This window comes from Desmodus rotundus, chromosome 4 (assembly GCF_022682495.2).
Source record: "Desmodus rotundus isolate HL8 chromosome 4, HLdesRot8A.1, whole genome shotgun sequence".
Taxonomy (NCBI): Eukaryota; Metazoa; Chordata; class Mammalia; order Chiroptera; family Phyllostomidae; genus Desmodus; species Desmodus rotundus.
In genome coordinates this window covers 111,476,526-111,494,750 of record NC_071390.1, presented here as the reverse complement: position 1 = coordinate 111,494,750, position 18,225 = coordinate 111,476,526, and positions in this window count along the sequence as shown.

The following is an 18,225-nucleotide window of genomic DNA, read 5'->3' as shown; positions in this document are numbered from 1 at the left end:
ATGACTCCAGTTACATGTATAATAGACCTTTTTATATCATGCCCCATTTCAGTTTTTATCTATTTATCAGTATTAATTTGCATTATCATGCTTCAATCTGTAGTCTTTTTCAACTCATTTTATGAGATAAGCATAAAATATTATAAGAAGAAATAAAATTATACTATTATGAATACAACTTTAAAAATCCTTAATGAAAAGATTATTAAATCTAATCTAGCAATGTGTAATATATATATATATATATATCACTCTCTTTTGTTTTTAAAATCTTTTTTTGTTAATTACAGCTACTGATTTTTCAGTTCTAGAATTTCCATTTGCTTATTTTCAAAGTTAATTAAATTCTCCATCTTATCACTTAAGTTCTTAAACCTATTAATCTCTGTAGTTTTACTGTCTGTATCTGATAATTCTATTATCTGGATTCCTGTGTGCTTGTTTCTTTTGTCTCTTGTCTTGGCTTTCATTCAGGTATTGTTTTCTCTTATGCACAGTTATTTTTAAGTGAATATTGGACATTTTATATTAAAAGTTACAGAAGAGAATGTGAGTCTTTGGATCACATTACCTTCTCCCAGAGAGGATTTATTTTTACTTTGTTTATGCAGAGAGATTACGGGGGCTGGTAATCTCAGATCAATTTAGCCCGTTAGAGATGAAGATGATTCAGAGGCTTCTGTCCTGTAGAGAACTTCTCTATTTCCATTTTACCCTGTATTCCTTTGGGAAAGCGCTTCACAGTCCAGCCGGCCCCCTGCAGTATGAGGACAGCCCCTTCCTCTGCACAGGGAACCCCGACTTTCATTTCTCCATTAATGAGATTACTAGAAGCTTTTCTCAGTCTACCGACCTCTGTGTCCCTTTGACACAGTTTCCCAACCTATCAGCTTTTGTTTTTGCAGCGTAAAATGCCTTGATATAAACAGCAGCATGAGGAATATGGTCACTGCCATTCCCAACCATGGCCCCCTCAAGTACATTTCCTTAGTAGCTCTCTAACGACTTCAAACACATTTTATATATCCCTTTTCCTTCTCCCTCCATTTTAAAAAATAGATTTGGAAAGAGGTGATTGGTCTCCTATTTCCAGACACAGAAATCCACCTGAAACTATTGTCTTCCATAAGAGTTCTCATTTCATGGCTTACTTAAAGTACAGAAGTTTTCTGACTCCACTAAAAATAATCAATTATAATCATACTATTTCTGGTTGACACGTTAAATTTTTTTGAAATGCCTATAATTCAGGATGAATCTCAGTGCATAGCAGCTCCAGTCTTGTTATTTCTCAACCCAAATAGCTTGAGGTGTCTTTGACTCATACTTTCCAATATAGCCATCCTCTATTACATCAACACAATTCTTCGGCGTCTGTCTTAAAGTATATTGATTCACATTCTTACCATTTCTTACCACCTCCCCACTGCCACCACGACCCAGACCACCACTCTTTCTTGCCTTGCTTTCTGTAATAGCCTCATCACTGGTTTCCTTGCTTCTGCTCCTTGTCACAACATCTGATTTCAGTGCCACAGCCAGAGTGACCTGTTAGAATTATGTTCCTCATGCCACAGACTTACTTAAAATCACCCAATGACTTTCAATGTCATTCAGAGTAAAGCCAAAAGTATTGTCATTGTCAACAAAGTCTTTCCCAATGTACACTCTTCATCACCCCTTACCTCTCTGAACTCATCTACCAATGGCTCTTTGGTTACACCGACTCTCCTTACCAGGTGCTCTCCCAGGAAGACCTCCATGCAGGTTTTGCCCCCTGCCTGTAGAAGTTCCCCGAGCTATCTGCATGGCTCTCTTTCTTATTATTTTACATTTTTACTGAATATCTCCTGTTCAGTGAGCCTCCTTCAGAAAGGAAACAGATAACCAAAATACGAATATATTTTAAAACTTAAGTTTCTGAAAATACAAATTTACAAAAGAATGAAGCATGATGTATTCACAAATAGATAGATATTCAAATACAGAGATAAAGAGACATGATATGTTTGATAAGTGGATCCCTCATATACTGATCTAAAAAAGTTGAAAGTCTAAAATTTTGTGAGACATTATTATATAATTTAGAGCTACAAAGTCCTGATTCCCTCAGAGTTTAACCCCTGTGCTCTCTAGTTGCTTTGATTAATAAATCCAGGATTTTTTAAACTTCAGATATATTTATTTTTTGTCACTTCATTGCTTCTAAGACTTCAAAAATTTAAGGTCCTGTATATCTTCATGACAAATATCATTTATCTTTAGAATTTTAATGTGTCCATGTAAAGAAGACAGTATTTACTATGAGAAGATGAACAAGATCTCTCCCTTTAATCTTTTCCAAAAAGATTTTACTTGACCTTTTTATTTTTTCTTAAGGGAGACATTTCATCATTATAATACCAAAAGTTACATCATAACCACAACAAAAATATGACTCTTAGTGGACGTACTTATGCCAACATGAAGCACACCATCTCCAGGTGTGCAACAATGAGATGGTCAGTGCTTACAGAGGTTTTGGTATAGAATATTCTGATATAAATTGTTGTGACGTTCTCTTCATGGACGCAACCTACACCTTGACTGCTACCTTCTTTCTGCTATTTTTTGATATGTGTTGGCATGGATGTATTAAGTTTGGAAATTCCTCAACTTCTTTAGAGCACTCTTCTTATATAAAGTAGTTTAAGCTTTTTCTTCACTTGCCAGAAAACTGTGCAAAGTGAATTACCTCTTTCTAAATTAGTCAGATGGCTTCCTTATGTTTAAATAATAATCTGTAAAAACTTACATTAAATTATCTACCTCTGCTAATAATTTTGTGACAACCCAAATGTATTGCTGCTAGTGACACTTTCATCTTGCTTGCTTCTGCCCTCTCTTATAGAAGCTATTAAAACTTACCTATCAAAGGTTTAGGTAAACACTCAAATTAATTTTTATGTATAAAAAGTTTAATATGGTTTAATTCCTGAAGTGTTTTACCTTGAATTTCTTAAAAAGCTCCTTTTAAAAAACAATGATATTTAGAGTTTTACATACTACTTTCTATTTTTCACTGTTACCATTATGAATTTGCCTTAGAATACACATTTCTTCAGGACTCTATATGCATATAGGGTAATATGGGTCATGCCATGAGGTCCTCTTAGTCAATGTAAAGAGATCAGTAATTACTGTGATTGTGGAACTTCCACATTCTAACACTTGGAACAGCAAATCTATTCAAATACCAAAACCACTTCCCAATGGCTTGAGTATAAAAATCACAGTAAATTATGTCAATAAAAACTTACTATTACAGAATATTAAAGAAATTTGGTCTTATGAAATATGATCCCAACCATTAAAGAACAAATTCATAAATTCCTTTTGTAGAGAATCGTGAAAGACAAAGAGGAAGCATTGCAACTGCAGGATGATATACTGCTTGACTCAATTTCAGAATTCCAAAATGCACATGGTGAGGGCATGTGAGGACCTGAAGGAGCACATGGAATGGAAGTGAAATACACATGAAGTAGAAGGTAAATAAGAAGCAATTGTGGTACAAGAAACGTCACTGAGCATGATAAAACATGAAGTATAAAAAATAACTTTAACATGTAACATTGTATAAATTTAAGGTATACAGCAATGAGTTACTTTGATACATTTATATGTTGTAATACGGTTGCTGTTGTAACAGTAATTTTCACATTACCTACCTGAGTACAGTAGTATTGTCTATAGTCAGTATACAGTACATTAGAGCTCTAGGGCTTATTTAGTATGACAAGTTTGTACCCTTGAACACATCAATCTTATCTACCCTGGCAATGCCCCCCATCCCCTGGTAACCATTGTATCACTCTTTGTTTGTGTTAAGGAAAAGATTTAAAGGCAAGTAGTCTGACTCGATAATCTTAATCACTACACTTGACTGTTCCAACAATGTTTCTGGCTCCAAAATGATTGGTATTTTCACCAGGAGTGAAGAAAAGGGGACCAAAGGGATACATCTACAACTCAGGTTTAAGCAGGTCCCTGCAAAGGGTTCTAGCCCTCTAGGTCAAGTCCCACAGGGGCAGGGAGCCACTGACAGGATGGGAACACTACCCTGTGAATGCTATTGACAAATTGCAAGGGTAGGGAGAAGTCCTCGGCCGTCCTCCCAGCACCACCAGAAACTGCCATGAGATTTCCCGCAGGGACAGGGTGCCACACCTGAGCAGTCAATTGAGGTGGAGGGGGGTACCCCAAAGGTCATCTTGTGAAATCTGGTTCATCTCAGTGGGATGAGGAATGATAAGGAGGGCTCACCACGTGACAACATTGGTTACCCAAACCAGGAGAGGTGAGCTAACTCCCACTCTCCCACTGAAGCCATTGTCAGATCCTACCCAAACCTTGCCTGACAGGGCCTTGTATTTAGATGGTGAATTGTAAGCGTACATTTCTATTACTATGCCATTTCCTGTATCTCACTGATGGGAAATAAGAGCACTGTTCAAGGGGACACCTGCTTACCAGGTGTCAAAATGAGCATTGGCTCTACATTAAAACACACAAAAATTAGTTATTCCATACCTTCAGATATTTTAGTGGGGGAGTCACATACTCTGTGTGCATTATTATGGGTATATGGGAAATAAGTTCTCATTCTACATAAAGCCTGGATGCATACTGCTACAAATAAAATATTATTGCTTGATTTCCAATGTCTGATATTTTAGGACAGGTTAAAGTACTAAATACAGCTGACAAAGATACAGAACTTTTTTTTTCTGTAAAGTTCAACCATTCCCCTTCTTATAATTAGGATAAAACTATGTACATATTTGTCTGTATAGGTATATCTTATTATTAGAACACCAAGAAATAGTTGAAGCCTTAACTGTTAATATACTTTTCTCAATGTGAATATAATTGAAGGTTATATTTCAACTAATTTTGTATCCATCTTTCTACATGACAAAGAAAAGCAATAACCTAAATACTTCAGGCAACAAATTTTGCTTAAAATGTCCACCAAATATTTTACTAAAATAGTAAAAGAGATTATGGTAAGTATATAATAGATATTAATTTTCTCACCCGTATAACTCTCTGTGCTCGTTATGTGAAGCTGCTTAGCTGTTAGCATTGAGAAATTTCTAACTGTGCCATAATAATGTAAAAAACTCTCATGGTTTAGAAAAGCTGAGTAATTTGGGATCTTGAGTAACATCACTTTACTGGTAAGTTTAAGATAGTAAATACACATTTTCCCCCTAAATCCAGACTCTTTTGTAGAACGCCATAATATGTCTCTAAGGAAAATGTGGTTGGTAGAAATAACTGTAGAAACTTATTTAGTCATCTTCTGAGCTGCCCAAGGTAGGAAACTTTATAAGAGATGCTTTGTGTTACTGCTTTAAAGTTTAAAAAAAAAAAAACCCTCTACAGCTACAGGTTTTAAAGATTTCTTTGAAACAACTGAAGAGTGAACTTTAATTCATGTTTCTTAAACAAAGGTTATATGAGACTTACAGCAGTTTTTACAAAAGAAGAATATCAGCAAGAATTGCACATTATGCCCGGAGAGCAACTGACTTTCAAATTTCTCTACAGGTATTATTTCCCATGAATAGGAACAAAGAGAAAAAACAGTTAAAAAAGCATATTCAAATGTGCGCATAAAAAGGCATGGTAAATGAATACTGTTTAGTTTGCTGACATAATTACTTGAATGTAATTTTTATGAGTCGTAGAAATCTTGGCATTTTCACTGAACCAGATAATTAGACTCTGAATAGAACAGGGTCAGAATAATTAATACATCAAAACTAGATGAACTTTTTCTAATTATTTTTACTTAATCTCTATTATAATTATTGTTATACTCTGCTGAGCATGATTGCCTCATGTTCATAGATTTGAATGCAGTCTTATAGTTGCATCCTGGGACTTTGTGGAATATTAACAAACCGTGGCCTGGAGAAATTAGAATGGTGTAGTTTCATGATGGAATTCTAAATTGGAATTTCATATTTTTCTATAAAGTTGCACAAAATTTGCTCCATAATTATAAAAATATGAATTTTAAAACAAAAGTCTACTTTTCTTGCAAGTTACACTTTTGCAAAGTTCAAGAAAAACTATTTTCACAGTTTTTTGAAGGTGTATCATCAGCTATTCAATTCATGTGAAATTTTCTGAAAGGGGATTACATTAAATTTTTCATTATCTGAGTTTTAATATCATGATAAATATTAATTATTTAGACAAATGTATCAACAGGCAGTAAAGAGCATTGCCAGCTATTATAAAGAGTTTGAAATTCGTGTTAGAAAGTAACGGTGTAACTTTCTTATGACAGCTACCTACTGGCGCCAAACTCTTGACATACATATGATAATACAGAGAACTACATTATAATGGCAGATGAAAGCACGCATATTGATAAAATGTTTTTGATTCAAAGGGCTGAAAGGTTATATAGGCCAGATAATAAATGATTAGAGGCCAATATATGTCCAAATATCTGAAGTAAGAAGCCTATAGCACACAAAGGAAAATTTTATCCATCAATATAGGATCCAGTAAAGACTATAATCCAAGACACCAAAGAAAAAGTTTGAGATTATTCTTTTAGTTCTCATTTCAGAGTTGGTCAGGACTCCCCTCCCCTCACCTTATCACCGTCTGTCTCCACTCAGTGGAAGCCCGCCACGCTCCCTTGTACAGGACTGAGAACCGGTGCGGCAAAGCGGCATTGCACCCTTGGACATGAAGGAGGAAACAGGAATTAGTAAACCACTGCCAGATCCTGAAAATAATCCAGTCTGAGAATTTACAGAATCTCTAACTTATCCAGGAACTAATTAATATCCTAATATTTGGCTTCAAGGACAAGACATACCGGATAATACTCTGCCTAACTTTTGCAGAACCAAGTAGTTCAAGTGTTTGTTTAAAGCTGGAATTTGGCTGGGAAGATACCCATCATCGGAGAGATCGGATACAATTACAGGTTCTAGAAAGACTAAGATAGAAAGTAATATCAAAGGGAATGATGTCTTTTGCAGTTAGATTCTACCTCATTCAAGGATAAAAAAAATAACACTGACCTTGAGCCAATAGATACAGTTTTTCGCTTAAAAAAAGAGTATTTGTCACAAATATGTCAAATCAACATAAAATGGTGAAAATAAGAGAACAGGGAAAATGTTTAACCATAAATGTTCCTGCCAAAGATATAAAAAATATGGGAGAAAAAGATATCACATTAAAAATTAAAGTTGGTTTCAGCTGTAGTGAAGAACCTTAATTGACATTGTAGAGAATGAAATCACTAATGAGTACAACAGCTTCCTAAGAAAAATATAATAATAATAATAGTGATAATAATACTGGATGCTATAGAAGAGAGTAAATAAAAATAAAATATAAATAATCGTCATCCACTGAGAATATATTTAAAAAATGAAGGTAAACGATCATTCATTAAAAGAGAACTTTTCATAGTTTAGCAAAAATAAACAAAACCAGAGACACTACCTGAATACACAAGTCAAAAGGGTCCCCTAACTCCCACAGCACACACAGAAATGAAGTCACTTAAAATAAACTTGGCAAATCATGTGAATTTCAAGTGTAAAGAAAAAGAATCCACAGGTGTTTGGGCAAAAAAGAAAAAAGTCACACCAGTTTCAGGTCTTATTTAACTCAGACTGCCCGAATACAATGAAACAGCGAGAGCAAAGTTTTAAGAAAAACGTACTGTGGTCCAAGAATACCTTGCCCGAAGGAGTTAACGTGTTAAGAAAACGGAATGACTTCCGTGTGTAGATGTGCAGGATTCAGAACATAAACTTCTCACGGACACATTTCTTGAAATTTTCACTTAAAGATGCACATAAGTGAGGTAAAGATGAATAATGTAACAAAATAAAGAATGAGATGTATGCATTTGATATTGCTGTTGATAGTTTAAAACATATTTGCTTAACCACATAGAGATGCTCATGCTGAAAGAAATAATAAATGAGGTCTATGTACATATGCTGATAACATATGTACTGATGTAAGTAATACAATGAGTAATATAAGGAACAATATAACATTTTCCTAGTGGATATAAACTTTACTGTATAATCATGAATATATTAGGAAGTTTACATGAGCAGATGCGATACTCATTGAATACTTTGGGGACAATTGGCTTCTTGGAAATAATTCTTAAATTGTATTCTTATCTTACATTTAAGATTAATATGAGTTTAAAGTAAAATAAGAATTAAACTTTATAAAATAAATATTTTTTGGAAAAGATGAGAATATTAATGATAATATTTCTGTTCCTGGAATAGTCACAGAGTGTTTAAATGTGAACACAGCAAAATTCATAATGTACAAAATTAAATATTGAAATGTTCCCCAGGAAGAAACCTGTTTAAGTTTCTCTTGCTAAAATCAATAAGTAGATACATGGTATAGTGTTCATTGATAAGACAACAAACAACATACCATAAATAGTTTACGATTAGATTCTACCTCAGAGATGATGGTCCTGTGTCATCTCTGCCTGAACACGCAGTCATAAGAGTGTGGTGTCAATAGTGTTATAGAAAAAAAATGACACAAGCAATTAAACGCATTCAATAATATAACTTGCCTTTCTTATAAGCTTCATATATCTCAGCACCGTATTAAGAGGTTTACTTTAATAATTTGATTTGGCATTTGCAACAAATCTCTTAGGTAAGTGCTATCCATCTTTTCACTGATAATCTGAAACAGAAATAAGTTACATGATAACATAACTTGTAGGAGTTGAAGCAGAATTTGAACTCAGGTCTCATTACAAAATCTAAGTGCTTAATCCATTGTATGCTGTTTTCTAGAATATAAAATATGCAATGTAAGTAGATGTTTTTTTCTATGTTGTTCTTATTTATATACTCTTGGCTTAGCATACTGCCTCTCTATAGTAAGGCAATAAATACCTGTTGCATGCTAAATACACGTGTAGGAGACACCATATTAGAAATTAGTACATATAACTCTGAAACTACGCAGATATTTTACCCTAAAACAGTTCTCCTTAGGGTTTGGTGATAGGGTATGGAAAAGTAGAATAGGAATAACTACAAGTCCTCACTTAGTTGTTGATAGGTTCTGTGATTTAGAGCAAAAGGAAACTGATTTTACCATAGGAAATTGATACAACAAGAGCAAATGTCCTATGGCATCTCATCAACGTCACAATAACACACAATGAACCAAACGTCACTCACAGGACCTGCTGTATAATGAGGCAGATTTTTGAAAACACATCACAATGTCCAAAAATAAATTGCAATCTTAAAAGAAGAGAGATCATGGCCAAAACTAGAGAAGTGGACCCCTCATACTAACTCTGCTTTCAAAATATTTAGCTTCTGAAACATCCAATATAGATTTCTTGTATTTTTTTTATACATAGATGGCAAAAATCAAGTATCTTGGTCACCTAAGGTATGATGACATTATTAATATCTCTGCTCAATTAAGAAAATGATTAATCTGGATTCATCTGTTTAAAAAGTCAGACTAATATGTTGGTAGGAAAAACGAGGATACATCCATGTAAAATAAAGGTCCAGTAATCCCGAAGGATCGGTGGCTGCCCTACGTAATCTCAACACAGAAGAAACACTGGTGCAAGCCTGAGCGCGTCATTTTATTTAATAAGCTAAATACTAATACCGTAGTGTTTCCCTGTAGCAATATGTTTCATCACTACACATATAAACTTAGGTTGTGATCATATACGAGGCTTAGACATCCTGTCCTTAGGTAAGTAATGATACAATTAATAATTGGAGAAAAATGCACCCAAGAAGAACAGATACAACTTACTCTGAACATTAATACATTAAGCTTTTTATTAAACCAGATTTTATTCTTACTCCATAAAATTTTCTGTTTCTTCCTCTCTATTTCTTATTACTATCTCTATGTTATTGAAAAAAATTTTTCTGGCTTGTATGTGTGAAATGTATAGTTTAAAATTGTCCATCTAAGTCATTAAACGGGATCATTTCTGTTCAGAAGGGTACAGTTGTGCACAAGTTAGTAAGTGTTTGGAATTATTGTTTTTGTTATCATTTTTTCAGTGTTCTAGTCTTATTTCATTGTCTTATGCATAAGAACCAGCACGGATGGATCGGGAGAACATTATGCTAAGTGAAATAAGCCAGGCAGTGAAGGACAAATACCCGTGTGATCTCACCTTAAGTGGAACTTATAATCAACAAAATAAACAAGCAAATAAAATATAACCAGAGACACTGAAATAAAAGAACAAACTGACAACAGCCAGAGGGGAGGGCGGAAGGAATAACAGGAGGAAAAAAGGGTAAGCTTCATCAAGGAACGAGTATAAAGGACACGTGGACAAAGGGTAGGATTGAGGGTGGGAGGTGGGGATGGGAGGGGCTGGGGGAGTGGTGGGTGAAAATGGAGACAACTGTACTTGAACAACTGTAAAAAAATGCCATTAAAAAAAAAGAATCCAGATTGGAAAAAAGTCAGGCATACGTTGTGATATTTGCTCCCGGTCACGTAACACCTGTATTTGCAGCTATCCTTCTGTTGCCAATCTTCTGATAGTTCATTCCATTGTCTCGGCTGCCCAGTGGGCTTCCTGGCACTTTAGTCTTTTATCAGTGAGTATTAACTTACAAGTGATAGAGGAAAATGGAGTCATGAACCTGGGCTTTCCATGTGGCGGTTTTTCCTATCTGTGCCCATGTCTGAATTGTTGGCTCTTCTTAAAATCATGGTGTCAGGTGAGTGTGATAACCACGACCTATATAATCTTATTAAGCAATGTCACACCAATACATTTAATTACAAATAAATAAAAATCAAGAGAATACTTTAAAAAATAAAATAATTATGACAGGATATCTGCAAACCTTTTAATTACCTCAGCTAAAATATTTGTCGTTACGTAGTTTCGAGACGTATAGAGAAAGTAGGTTTGACTTTAGGGAAGGCTGGTTCAACAACGAGAATGAGGAAAGGGCTGAGAACAAATATTCATTGAGGAAAATAAGAATTAAGGAAGCAAAGTAAGAACGGAGGCAAATTAGGGAGTCTGTACTGTAACTGCACCGAGAATTTCCCTTTGGCGATGCCTAGAGAAGCGTGAAGACGGGGAAAGAAGAAAATAGGCTGAAAGATATGAAATCTCTACGTGCATAGCTACTTGTCAAACAGTTTTCATAGTATTAATTACTTTAATATTTTGCTTGTCTTTTATCAATTTCTTGCATCAGAGTTTGAAATCTTACTTTTATGTGTTAAATATTTAAATACATAGACACCAGTAAAAAGTACTCCTGTAATATTAAAAAATACACCCTCCAACTTTCTTCTATATTCTTCAAGAACTTTTCTAAAGCATTATCTATTACAATTACCTTGCTGACAGCTAACTAGTACCATTGCAAGACAAACCAGGCCCAGGATAAGAAGATTCGGCAAAACACAATCTGCATTCATTTCCCCCCAGTAAACCTAATATATACTGTGTTTTAGAAAATATTAAGCTTCTACATTTGATTTCTAATTCAAACCTTTGCCGTAACTTTAACAGTGATTTGGAGTTGTTGCAAAATGATTGTAATTTTGATTTTAAATTAGAGGCCTCTCTAAAACCCAGTAAATAATACATGTAGAGTATCTTATACAAGGTACCAGATAGCTTTCAATGAATGTTCGTGTTCTTTCTCCTTCTTCTCAAGAGTATAAAGTAGAAAAGATAAAAGATCCATTACTTCAACTTTGATTCTTTGAAACTATTTCATAGAATTATAAAACTTTGAGTGAACAATGACTTCAATACCTTTATCAAGTTCTTATAACAAATGTATTAAATTTATGTGTAGTTTAGAGTCAGAAGTCTAAGAACTTTATTATATGGATAAAATCTATTTTTTAATAAAAAACTTGGTTCACCTTCCATTTAATAAAAAATTTCCCCCTTGCTTCTCCTTCACACTTAGTATTATCTATCCATCTATCTGCATCTATCTATCTATCTATCTATCATCATTTATTTCTGGAAATCATAAGTTGAAGTTCATGATCTTATGATTATTTTTGTACTAAATTGCATATATTTGCCATATACCAATTTAGTGAAAAACTATTTACCCACAGATGTGACAGGTTTTGAGAGGTTTTATTTTCTGTATGAAAACTTTTGTACGCTAGTGACAGAATGTGACCTTTTTAAAAAATTGCATCACGTTTAAACATATGAGACACATAATGAATGTGCATGTCACCCTTGCCCAAGGACCGCAGTAATCACCACGGTGTCATTCCAATTGTAGTAGGTGTGGTGCTGAAGTGAGCATCGCATTTATTTTTAAAGCCTTTAAAAACACGAGGGCTTCTTTCTGTGCATTCTTCTTTTGGGAGAGGAGGAGGTGTGGTGGACAAGTGACCAACTCCCCACTTAATCCTATGTTTTTTAATATCCTACTCCTTAAATAACTTACATTTTGCAATTGACATTCATTGTTGTGCATTAATTGCCATATACACAGGTCACAGAAAATTGCTATTCCAGACAAAATTTAGGCATGTTTTTTGTACAGCATCATCTGAATTTCCAACATCAAGCTGCAAAACTAAGAGCATTGGTCCAAGATGTGTCCCGCTTACATGTGTGTTTGCCTGTGCGTGTACACAAGTTCGTATTTCCCCTCTCTTTGTCTTGTAGAACCTTGCCAAGTTTTTAAAAAATTATGAAGAAATTCTTGCCTATAATATTTCTAAAATGCTGATATTTATTTCCATTGGGATCTGGATATACTGTTTTTATCTAAGAAACTTTAAAGTTGGTTTTCAAATGTAAGGTAAATAGATACTAGTGTATAATTTCACTTTCCGTATCCTATTCCTGAAAAATCTTATAAAAGCCTTTGGCTAAACTACCCCTAAATAATTGAAGCTGAAAGTTAAGACTCCAGAATGTAAAATATAAAGTGGGACACTAAGAAATTATTCAAGGTTTTTGATCAATAATTCATTATATACTATCTGTTTAAACATAAAAATACATACGTATTTACAACATTGCAAATATATCTGTCTTCTCTCAAACAAAACTTAGACACCACAACTTCAACTTTAAAATAAATGGGAAATTAAAGCACATTTCAAGCACTTTGACTCTACTAATTCAGATTTGTCCATGTCACGAAGGAGAACAAGTTTCAAAAACCAGCGATATCACCCAGTCTGGTTATCTGAGAGCACAAAGTAGATTTGTTCAGACTATTTTCAAATGCTGCTGATTATGCAACACTCTTACGTGAGAATCTATCAGAACTGTGAGAGGATAAGTACCCTGTCCTTTCCTGCTTCTTAAGGGTATTTTTCCAAAAATGTGTTTAATTAGTTGATTTAGTTGTCTCATATCCATGGGCTACACAGAGTCATATCTAGTCCATATAGATCAGACTGCTTGTGGGAGTCCAACAAAATATAAATTTAAAAATATATTTAGTTTTATTTCTTTGCAAACAACACATGGTATAGACAAAAGTTTTTATAATTTAAAATAGGAATGCATAGGAATGAATAGATATATTCTCTGAAGTAAGGGAAATTAAACTTATCTATATCAATGTATTCCATATATTTCTAATCAGCTTATCCCACTTATCAATGTAACAATTTCAGGTTTTTCCTTCTGCATGACCCAATAAGCTCTTCAGAATCAAAGGCCTTTACTCAGGTGAATGCATTTAAATCCCTTCTTCCATGAAAAACAAATTACTTCATTGTTTGAAAATATAACATCTAACTCCTTCATAAATATCATCAACATTTGAATTGATAAGAATTCAGATATTTACATATTTTAACTGTACAATTTTTTTCTTCTAACAATGTTATGTCTAGCTATATCTAAATTTTTTTAAAGTTTGTTTCTTTTAATTCAAGTTAAAACCAATCCACTCTAGAAAATTAAACTGTCATCAGTTCATTGTCCCAACTACAAGCAATTATTTGAAATACGTATGCCTGTTGGAGTGTGTGTGTGTACATGCAGGTAATGAAAAGAAGTAATTTAGACAATAAAATGCTGAAGAAAAACAGGAAGATTTTTGCTATATGACAGGCAGAAAGCCATATTTAAATAAAAAATATATTCTCAAAATTGTGATCCTCTGCAAATGTAGTGCTATTCAGTGACAGAAAGGAACCTGATCCCCTACTTGTATTTTCCTCTCACTTCCTTTTTTACCTTCTGCAAACTTGGCGTTCATTCTGTCGAACATCGTCAAGTTCCTAAAAAATGATTGCAGGTAAAGTTTTACTGGTTGCCTTTGGATGCGATGGGCCAGACGCAAGAGACCCAACGTGAATGAGAGCTATTGAAGACTCACCTAGTGTGTTTTTACACTTCGATGTCCTGAAAAGCTCAATGCCAAGGGTTATGGCACTAAACTTCAAGGGTACCCTGAGCGTTTTAGAGACGAAAGCTGTCATTGCCATCCAGTGGCGGCATAAGTTATTGCACGTTCAGCCAAGCCCCATCGGTCTTGCCCGGGAACTAAATGAATTTGACAACCTGTGCAATGACTCGTTTTGTTCATTTTATTGTCTACGTTAATAATTTGTGCTGTATGATAAGCAAATAAAAGTAGTTCTTAAAGTATCTTTTATTTTAAGTTTGTTTTACTATTTTGTTTCTAGGTTTGAGAGAGGGTGCATAGGATGGATACATTTTTAGTCAAGTAAACGTTTACTAATGTTTAATATTTGAAATACTCCAAAAACATCACTTACAATATAAAGGGACTGCCACTGATTGTTTGAAAGATCAATGGTTCGGTCCTTTTTCATTCCATAGCATTACTAACACAGAAATGTATCCACACAGATTCACAAGAAAACCATGACCATGTGGATGAAAGCTTTCCAGATGGCAGTGGAGGGTGCAGTGCCCATGTGAGTGTTTAATAACCGGAAGGACAGGGGAAGAAGAAACAAGTAGGGCAGGGATGTTTTCCCCTCTTTGGTTCTGCGTGACAGAGCGCGTGTTTTATTTTACTGTCACTCGGGCCAGTATTTATTCCATATAGATGAGAAACACTTCTCCCATCTTCTGGGAAACTTGCAATGGAAGTCCAACCCAGACTCTTTAGTCTTGAATTTACTAACAATTTAAATTGCCTCAATTTGCAGCAATTTAAAAAAAAAGAATTTGGTTTTTCTTTAAAAGCTTGTTTTCCAGTGCCTTGAAAGAGCTGGAGTGTCGAGGTACCTTGCATCAGCTGATATGTGCTTCTAATAGATTTCAGCAGGGTTAACCTAGAAAAAGTGGTGTAAGTTCCGGGGTCCCCTGCCTTTCACCTATTATTTATGGTTAACTCCTACTTTTTTGTGTTATACTCTCTGTAGACATTTTATAGGCATTTATTTTCAATGTTGTGTTGCTATTGTTTTAGCAAGTTATAAAGAAAAACGAGGTCTCTGAAGAAAAGGTTATAAAGAGAAATAAGATCTAGTAGAGTTTTTAGCCTGCAGTTTTTCTGTGAGTGAAGTTATTTTACATATAAAAGAGAGTGACTTTGTTGTGCAGAACACATATTTATCTTATTCTATGTGAATACAGATTTTGTATTAAAGGTAATCCCAAAAGCTGAAATAAAAATTGAGTTGTTTTCTCTGTGATCCTGCTAAACAGGCCGTAGGGGTCCGCTGAAGCATAAATAACTTTGCATTTACTTTGGATTCAGTGATATCAGCCACTTTAACAAACCACGATCTGCCAACAAGCTTCAAAACTAACAACAACAACAACAACAAAAAGCACATGTAAAGGTGTGTATATATTAACACCCTGACTCACAACGACTCTCTTATTTAAAAGAGCTTTTATAAAACAGATTCAAATACGTAACCGAATGGAACATTTTCATGAACATTTGTCAGTTAAACCAGTTTGTACATTTTTTCTTTAAAAATGTTCTGTTATATATTTTCTTTCATGTATTTGCTTAATAGGTAAGCAAATACTTTCTTCTAGAAAATTTGGAATCGATCCAAATTACAACAAAATATCTGTACTCAACTATGTATTCTTAGAAGTGCTACTATCCTATGCACACTTTTCTCTGGGCTACATGTGTTGTCTCCTGGTTCTTAGACCTTCAGCCAACATGCTGAGCTACCTTTGTGAAACAGTCTACTCACTTTAACTAACCAATCATTTTATTACTATCATAAAAATGCATGTATATCATTCTTATTTCTGTTCATATCTCCATTGCTGTTCTTAGAATTTTTGCATTTATAAAGAAGAATATTGGTGTTGCTGTTCTAGATTCAGTGTGGAAGTAACAATTTAGGAGTTTGTGATGGGCTGACTTTGTTATTGACACGTGCAAGAGACACAGGGTGACAAGAGGAAGTAAGAAAGAGAAGAAAGAGTTGTTAGGACAGAGAGCAGGGTGATGGATCTTAATTGCTCTTTGCCAAGAATGATTGTCGTGTATCTGGTGCTCACTCTGGGTTGCATTTTTTACCAGTTGACTTACTGGTAAATTCTAGATGTTGAAACAAGCTATTTTCATACTTTTCCCATTGAAAACAGTCTTAAAGTTTGACGCCTTGAAAGCTTGAGTTTAGGGTATGGCCTAGCACTTTATTTTTAAAAATGATATACTAACACTTGGACTATCTTCATTTATTTTGCAAATACCTGATGTGAAGTCACTAATTGCAATGTAATGTGGAGTGGTATGCGAAAATAATTCATCTTGACAATAATTCTTCAAAGACATTGGGGTTTATAGTTAGTTGTAGACATCCTGTTCCTGATTCTCACTTTGTGCTTCCCCCTGAAGCAGCTTCCTAGAATTCCAAATACAGATCTTTTCCTTTGCACGTCCACTTTTCTCATGGGCTTCAATTAATACAGTAAGATAGATGCAATAGAAAGAACTTGAGGTGATAGTTCAGTATACTCTATGGGGGAAAACCAAATGTAGAAAAAAAGAACAATGCTGCACGTAAAAGAAATTAATACCTACACAATATGTATGATGTTTAAAATTTTAGACAGAAAAGTTCTATACTGAAAAAATAATTTATAAAAGTGTCAAAATTCCTACCTATTAACTTCATATAAACTACATCCATTGTCAAAATTGATTTCATTTAACCCTCTGCTATCTACAGTTCTGATTAAAGTCAGTTAAGATTTACCTGAATTTATATAATATTCTTGATAGAAAAATTGGTGTAACTAGGGAAAAAAAAACCCTAAAAGGAACCTTAAAGAACTTCAAGGACAGTTGATCCAAAATATAGAAAAATGAGAATATAAATAAATATGATTAATAATGAAAAAAGACCTATGAAAACACAAATAATTGAAAGGAAAATGTCTTATAATTCTCTACTTTTTAGTAGCATACTTTTAAGTTTTCCAAAGTTGGATTTCTTTTAAAAAATATGGAATTTATTAAAGTGACATTGGTCAATAAAATTATATAGGTTTCAAGTGTACAGTTCTATAGTACATCATCTGTATTGTGTATTTTGTTCACCTCCCAAAGTCAAGTCTTCTTCCATCACCATTAATCCCAGCTTTAAACTGGTCTGCCTCCCCCCAAAGAAACTACCAAACAAAGTAGAAACAGACATATAGATACAGAAAACAGACTGACAGCTGTCAGAGAGGAAAGAGGTGGGAAGACTGGATGAAAAAGTTAAAGAGATGAAGCAAAAAACAAACAAACAAAACCCCCTAAAACTGGATTTCGATGATAGTTTTAGAAATATATAAAATTGAAGTAAAAAATATTTTGACAGTTACAAAAACATGGAAAGCGAAATTGCTGATAAAACCAATATAATTTTCTAGTTAAAAATATATATATTCAAAATAATTATAAAGTATCCATTTTAATCTATAATAGTGATTTTCCTCAATTTCATTGAATTTATACATATAATAAAAAAGAATAATAGTAACCGAATAGAAGCTAATACTTTTTCTATATTATACATCTAACTTCAAGAACTTGACATATCTCCTTTCATTCTCTTAAGTGTTAGTTTGAAAAAAGAAATTAATACTATAATATTTCTTGGTGTTACATTCCAATTGAAAGCTCAGTTAGGAAAGTTCTGTCTTATATCTAACTTAATTTCCAAAACTACAGGTTAAATTTTTTTTTT